This window comes from Nansenia antarctica (assembly GCF_963989245.1).
Source record: "Nansenia antarctica genome assembly, chromosome: 15".
In the NCBI taxonomy this organism is placed as follows: domain Eukaryota; kingdom Metazoa; phylum Chordata; class Actinopteri; order Argentiniformes; family Microstomatidae; genus Nansenia; species Nansenia antarctica.
Genome location: NC_137685.1, coordinates 1,333,286 through 1,340,417, shown reverse-complemented (window position 1 = coordinate 1,340,417; position 7,132 = coordinate 1,333,286).

The following is a 7,132-nucleotide window of genomic DNA, read 5'->3' as shown; positions in this document are numbered from 1 at the left end:
CACTGAACCCCAAATTGCTCCCAGTGAGCGGGCCGTCGCCTTGCATGGTAGCTTGCCGCCATTGGTGTGTGAATGGGAGAATTAGAGGCCGTTGTAAAGCACTTTGGATAAAGGCATAGCTATATAAGTGCAGTCCAGATCTCAAGACTGGCTAGTTGTAATTGTAATTATTAATTATTAAAATTAATTAAAATTAGTTGTGGAGGTTCATATGCTTTCACAGCTGCTGGGAAGCTTATAGGGTCGATGCCCCATCCTCTTGGAAGGGCCTTCAGGGAGGAAGCTAGAACCACTGGTCACCTTAGGCCACTTCAAGAGAATGTTAGTGAATTTATTTATTGAAAATATTAACTGTTTTTAATCTAGGTTTTTTTCTGTGTTCCACTCACTTTTATTTGTATGTAATGATGTGATTTTGTAACGTGATTCAGGTATGTTTCTTCTGTTAAAGAGACTCAGGTCATAGCAAGATCTCCCCAATATAAATAAAGGGTAAATAAAAAATCACCATCAATGGTGAGGACACTGTCAGGATCAGGATACAACTTAGATTCCCTTTCCTGAAATGGAAAGGGTCGTACTCCTTAACAGTTGTGGGTGTACTGTACTCCGTCCACCAGTAGATGGTGCTAATGACATTGGCTTACACTGTCAGAGTGAGCTGGATTAGGCTGTACTTGGTCAAGGTATGTTGGTATGTACGTCTCTTCACAACACTGGCTCCCCGCTGGTGGAATGAGCTTCCCACGGCTGTCAGAACTGCAGTCACTCCACATCTTCCGTCGGAGACTGAAGACCTCCATCTCTTCAGGTTACACCTTAACTGCTCCTCCTGAGACCTCTACTACCCCCCAGCACTGTGTCTCCTGATACACCTGCTTTCCCCCTCTACTGTGTCCCCTAAAACTTCTACTTACCGGTTGTACAGTTTCTCCACTGTCTACATCTTTATTCTTCTAGCACGATGACTGCTAATGGCCCCTGGCCTGAGCTGGATTACTCTTCCTGCTACAACTAGTGAATTGATGATTCACTTGCTTAGTCAAATGTATTGATTGTAAGTCACTTTGAAATAAGGCGTCTGCTGAATGACAAAAATTACTAAATGTAAATGTGCTGTTTCTTGTTTGGCTGAAGAGAAATAGCAACGTTCTAGAGAAGCTGGATATTCTAAAACTAAAACTTGCATGCCCACCTAACACGGGTCGGGATTCCATGCAATTTACAGGGAACTGTGTGTGAAAGGGGCTTAAGTTTAGTTGAATCTAATGTTGGTTAGATTCTGACTAAATGTCTCCTACGTCATGCAGAGACCATATTACCTGCTTTATTTTGTCAATGCCTCACATGGGCTTCACCATTGAGTGAGACAGAGAGAAGAGAGAGAGAGAGAGAGAGAGAGAGAGAGAGAGAGAGAGAGAGAGAGAGAGAGAGAGAGAGAGAGAGATCCTAGTTTTCCCTCAGCAATGTATAAGAACATCTGGAGGGGGTGTGGTGTGCCTTGTTTCATGGTTGTTCACCATTTTCGTCAGGGGGTGGCCCTGTGAATGTTAACATGTCTTCTCCCCTATGGTTTTGGGATGTAAGTCTTAGCCTATCCCTAGGCCTGTGTAGCCAGGACTTGGGGTTAAGGGTCATATCAGGGTTAGCCTCCATAAACACATGAAGCCCCATTGTCAGTCCCCTCCGTTACTCCATCCCGCTGCAGTGTAAACACTATCGTGTTTTCTTAGCCCCCCCCCGTGGTCCCTGTGTGAACCTCTCAAGTCCCAAAGCCTAGTTATCTGATAGCAGCAGGAACAGAATGTCCTCAAACTCCTGATACCAAATCTCCTACACTCCCAGGGGTCTCCCATGACATGTGGTGCATGTTGAACTCAATCCTACTTTAAAACAGGGACTGTGTTGTTTTTCTGTAGTTTATATTTGCTCCATTGGCTGCACCAGTTTCAACACGCTGACTGGAGTATGTTCGCCACTCTGGCCACCCTGGACTCCCACACGGACATAGATTCATATGTATCAATGACGTGTGTCAGCAGTGTCACCACCCACAAACAGATAAGAACTTTCCCCAACCAGAAGCCTTGTATGAGCAGTGAGGTCCGCTTACTGTTGAAGGCACGCAACGCCTCTTCTAACCTGAAGAGGGGCCTAACAACCTGAAACAGCAGATTGAGGAGCACTTTCAGAACAAGTCTGAAGATCATGCAGGCCATTACAGACTGCAGGCCATTACAGACTACAAGCCCAAAAATAGCGACTCCCCCAACCAGCACGGCCTCACTCCCCGATGAGCTCAACCACTTAATTTAATTAATTAATTTTGCCATTTAGCAGACGCTTTTATCCAAAGCGACTTACAATTACGAATTACAGGGACATTCCCCCTGGAGTAACTGAGGGCTAAGTGCCTTACCCAAGGGCACACTAGTAGTGGTGTGGCTTCAGGCGGGATTTGAACTCACAACCTTCCGATCACAAGTCCAACTCACTATCCACTAGACCACCACTACCCCACTTCTACTCTCACTTCGACCCGGACAACCAGGAACCAGCCGTCAAAGCTGAGTCCTCCCCAGACGATCAGACGCCCACACTCTCCACCACTGGTGTGTGCTGTGCACTGATTAAGGTGAACGCAGGAAAGGCTGCTGGCCCTGACGGCATACCTGGCTGTGCGCTCAGGGTGTGCTTGGGCAGCTGGCCGAGGTCTTCGCTGACATTTCTAACCTGTCACTGGCCCAGGCAGTTGTCCCCACGTGCATCGAGTCAGCAACCATCATGCAAACGGGAATGGTAAATGGACTGCACTTATATAGCGCCTTTATCCAAAGCGCTTTACAACGGCCCCTCATTCACCCATTCACACACACATTCACACACCAATGGCGGCAAGCTACCATGCAAGGTGCCGGCCCGCTCACTGGGAGCAATTTGGGGTTCAGTGTCTTGCCCAAGGACACTTCGACATGTGGCCAACCGGGGCTCGAACCGCCGATCTGCCAACCTTGCGATCATTAGACAGCGGCTCTACCTCCTGAGACACAGCCGCCCCATCATCATGAAGTGCTTTGAGCGGTTAGTGTTGGCTCAACATAAAGAACACCTATCCCCCACACTGGATCCCCAACAGTTTGCCTACCGCCCGAACAGATCAACAGAGGATGCCATCTCCATGGCACCACACTCCACCCTGACCCACCTGGATAACAACAACACCTATGCAACGTTGCTGAATACCAACAGAAGAATATTGCAGGGGATTCTGGCAAATACTTTTGGGCCGCTACCCACACGTTTAGCTGTGTTGCTCATTCCACGAATATATGATCCTTACAAGTTGTACCTCGTTGTAAAGGTGACTAATCAGGCTTTCCAACGATATAAAATACAGTACCAATTGGTATTATTAAAGGGGAGTTTATGTACAGACATACAGAGGGCTGACATTGTGTTTCCCTCTCATCCACGGTGCATAGCAAACAAAAACAACAAATAACAATATGATACGACAAGATTTAAAAAATAACTATAAAAATACTAGACAAAAGATCATCCCGACAATACTGCTAATACCTCAGCACACACAGACATCTACTAGTCATCTCTCCTCTAGCTCATTTGTCCATAGCTAGAGTTGACCTACATTAGCTGTGCCCCCTCACTGCATATCTGTCTGCTGCGTACCCACAGCAACCAGATGGAATGTTACCACCACCTTCCCAGCTCGGCTTCACACCCTTCCTTTTGTTGAGCTCACACTCGTTCCCAAGTCTGCAATGAGCAGTGGATCTTAGATCTCCGGTACACAGTTAAGCTAATTGACATACCGGTAATGTTCTCTGCTCGTTAGTGTCCAAGCCTTGGGATTCCATCGGTTCCCAAGGTCAGAGTGCTTTGGGCCCCTGGAGGGGGAATGGTGTTTCTCAGTGATGCAACGATGCACATTGATTCTAAAACAGAATTCACAAAAGCACAACTATCAGAGGACGAGGTCTCAGTGTGGCCTCTTCCCTCAGACTTCTTCTCACTAGTCCGGCTTCTTTTTAATCACTTCCTCCAATCTAGAGAGACAAAGAGAGACTCAAAAAAGCCAAAGATTGGTTTCGAGGTGGTCCTTCCTAAGATGGTTGCCATAGATACAGGGTTGGAGCAACTCTTCCTTGGTCTTCAAATAGCTGACACAGAGCTAACACACTAAGGCGTAGGCTCCATGGCGTCGATACGTAATTTTCAGAGCCGACCTGATCTGTAGCCACACAAGCATTTTCACACCTGAAAGACTGGGAGTTGCCATTACTACCAAATGATTGAAAATGAATGCATTTCTATTATTTTAAGGTACTGTCTCAATTATATTTGAATCATTTTCTGGGTCTACCAGCGTCCGAAATTGCGTTTTGACATCATGACCCTGAGAAGATGCTTGTTTTTCTCAAAGGATGAGACCAGCCCCCAACCATCCCCCACTCACCCCCAACCATCGCCCACTCACCCCCCCCACACTCCCAGAATGCACCTTGGCATCTTGGTGCCACAATTCATCAACCGACCTCAGTTCGTGGTTCCACGCAGCTCTCCAATTTCCAATTCATTAGGATTCCAGCTCTTGATGCGTCTCTATCTACGGACGGAGGGAAGATGAAACGCCTGCTCACCAGGGGGGGAGGGCTGGAGAGGAGAGAAGAGAGGAGGCGAGGGTAGAGAGGACGGGCTCACCAGGGGGGGAGGGCTGGAGAGGAGAGAAGAGAGGAGGCGAGGGTAGAGAGGACGGAGCTCAACGTGCTTCCTAAGTGGATGTGAAATGATGAATAAATGGGCACTGCGTTCCAAGTTGCTTTTGAAGTGTGTCTCCCGGAGGGCTGCGCTGCTCGCTGTGGTTGTGGCCGTTAACAACCCCACTGGACAGGGGCCTCCCACGGCGCCGACAAGAAAAGTCAAACAGTCCTAATCCCATCAGATGTTCCAGGCTCACTAGAGTTTATTTTTTCGTTCGTTCGCCAGTTAGGCTAACAACTACGTTATTGCTACGTCTTTGAATCAGTTATTTGTTTCGTACATTTTACCCACCCCCACCACCAGTAGCCTAAGTGTTGCCTGGTAAGACCCTTCACTGTTCTCTTGTGGTGAATGTTAGTTCGATAACATGTAGGCTAGGTTGTTCCTCTCCAGGCTCTGCTGACAGTCGCCATTAGTTAGTAGTTGCGCGAGGGGACAGTGGGGCTCATTTAGGGCTCCCGGGCTGTCACTCTCTGATGAAGAGAGTCTTCTCTCTGGGGGACTTGTGTGATACTAGCAGTCGACCCCCTCCACACTCCCTCCTCGAGTCCAGAGTCTGGTCTTGCTGATGCTACCGCGGGGTAGCTGTCCCAGCCCTGCGGGAGACCCAGGTGCTGCTGTGTATCAGAGGAGTAGAGCCACGGGAGGGACACAGTCAGGGACAGGGCTGCGGTGACAGGGCTGTTTGTTAGCCACTCACCCGATACACAGGAGCTTCACACTCCCCTGCTGAGAGACTGGCCCTCCTGCCTGCTGCTACACCCCGGGCCTGATGGAGAGATGGCTAGAGGAGGGGGAGGAGGGGGAGGAGGGGGAGGAGGGGGAGGAACGGCAACCAGAGGTGGATAGATATACAGTAGATGGCATTTGGGGAGATGCTGAGTGAGTGAGTGGATGGATTTGTTTACAGGTTTTAGACGTAGAGGCTGCAGTGAAGTCCTAGTGTGCTAGGGACACTCCCAGACGATATCAAGACGACTAGAGAGAGATTGGTCCTTTTTAATTAACTTTGTTTAAGACATGTTTCAAAGACGAGACGAGAGATTCAAATTCTGAAGCCAGCCCCAAACTGTAAACTATCTCCCCGTGGGCGCAGATAGAGGTCTGCAGTGGACCTACCTAGCAGAGCACCGTGCGGCGTGTACTGCCGCTCAGGAGGAAGTTAGGAACCCCGGAGGCCTCAGGTGGGATAAGTCATCCAACATCCACACTTAAAGTAGGCTGAGGTCTGGTGGTAATTATGCAGATTCTCTAACGTTGGCCTCGGGAGGTGGACAGTGAGACAGGGAGAGTAGGGATCTCCAGAGAGGCCGAGGCTGAGTGTGAATAAAAGCATCGGGGATCCAGAGGACGGAAGAAGAGAGGAGGAAGTGAGTCCCCGTGTGTCTTATTGAGTAATCACCACACAGAGGCTGGCCTGGCCTCTTTACCGCACAAACCCTCATTTGTCAGAAAGAGGAAAAACAATATGACGTTCCACTGTGTGGAAAATCACTCCTGAATATATGTATATGACCCCGTCCTCCTCTCTGCAGACCTCCTGGGGGGGCGGATATGAGAACTGGGCGTAGAGGGAGAGAGAGAGACGAACTGCTTACCTGACCCGCCGAGATCCAAGTAGGCTAAAGGAAGGGACAGTAGGTCCTGGATACTGGATTTTAGGGGTAACCAGGCCCCAGGAAGGGACGATAAGTCCTGGATTTTAGGGGTAACCAGACCCCGGTTGAAATACCCTGCGAATCGAGTGCGGGGAGGACATTGCGGGTGGGGTAGCGTGCACCGCAGGGTGGGGTAGCGTGCACGGCAGGGTGGGGTAGCGTGCACGGCAGGACTGCCAACCCAGGCCAGGGGGAGTCCGGTGCAGGTCCCACGTTAGCGTGCCTCCACTCACAAGGGCCGCTAAAACAATGTTGTTACGTAAATATTGTTTGAAAATAGTAGTGTTAGATTTTTATCTTTGCCTGTTCTTTTTACTGTTTTCCCCTGCTTTTATATTCATTCTATGCATGTGTATATGTTTTCATATATGTTTTTATATTCACTTTATGTTCTTATTCCTGTTGTAAAGCACTTTGAGCTGCATTTCTTGTATGAAAGGTGCTATATAAATAAAGCTTTACTTACTTACTTACTTACTGTCTTGGATGTGCCTTGAATCGTCATTGGCATTAAGTGCCGCCGTCTAATGATCGCAAGGTTGGCAGATCGTTGGTTCGAGCCCCGGCTGGCCACATGTCGAAGTGTCCTTGGGCAAGACACTGAACCCCAAATTGCTCCCAATGAGCGGGCCGGCGCCTTGCATGGCAGCTTGCCGCCATTGGTGTGTGAATGTGTGTGTGAATGGGTGAAT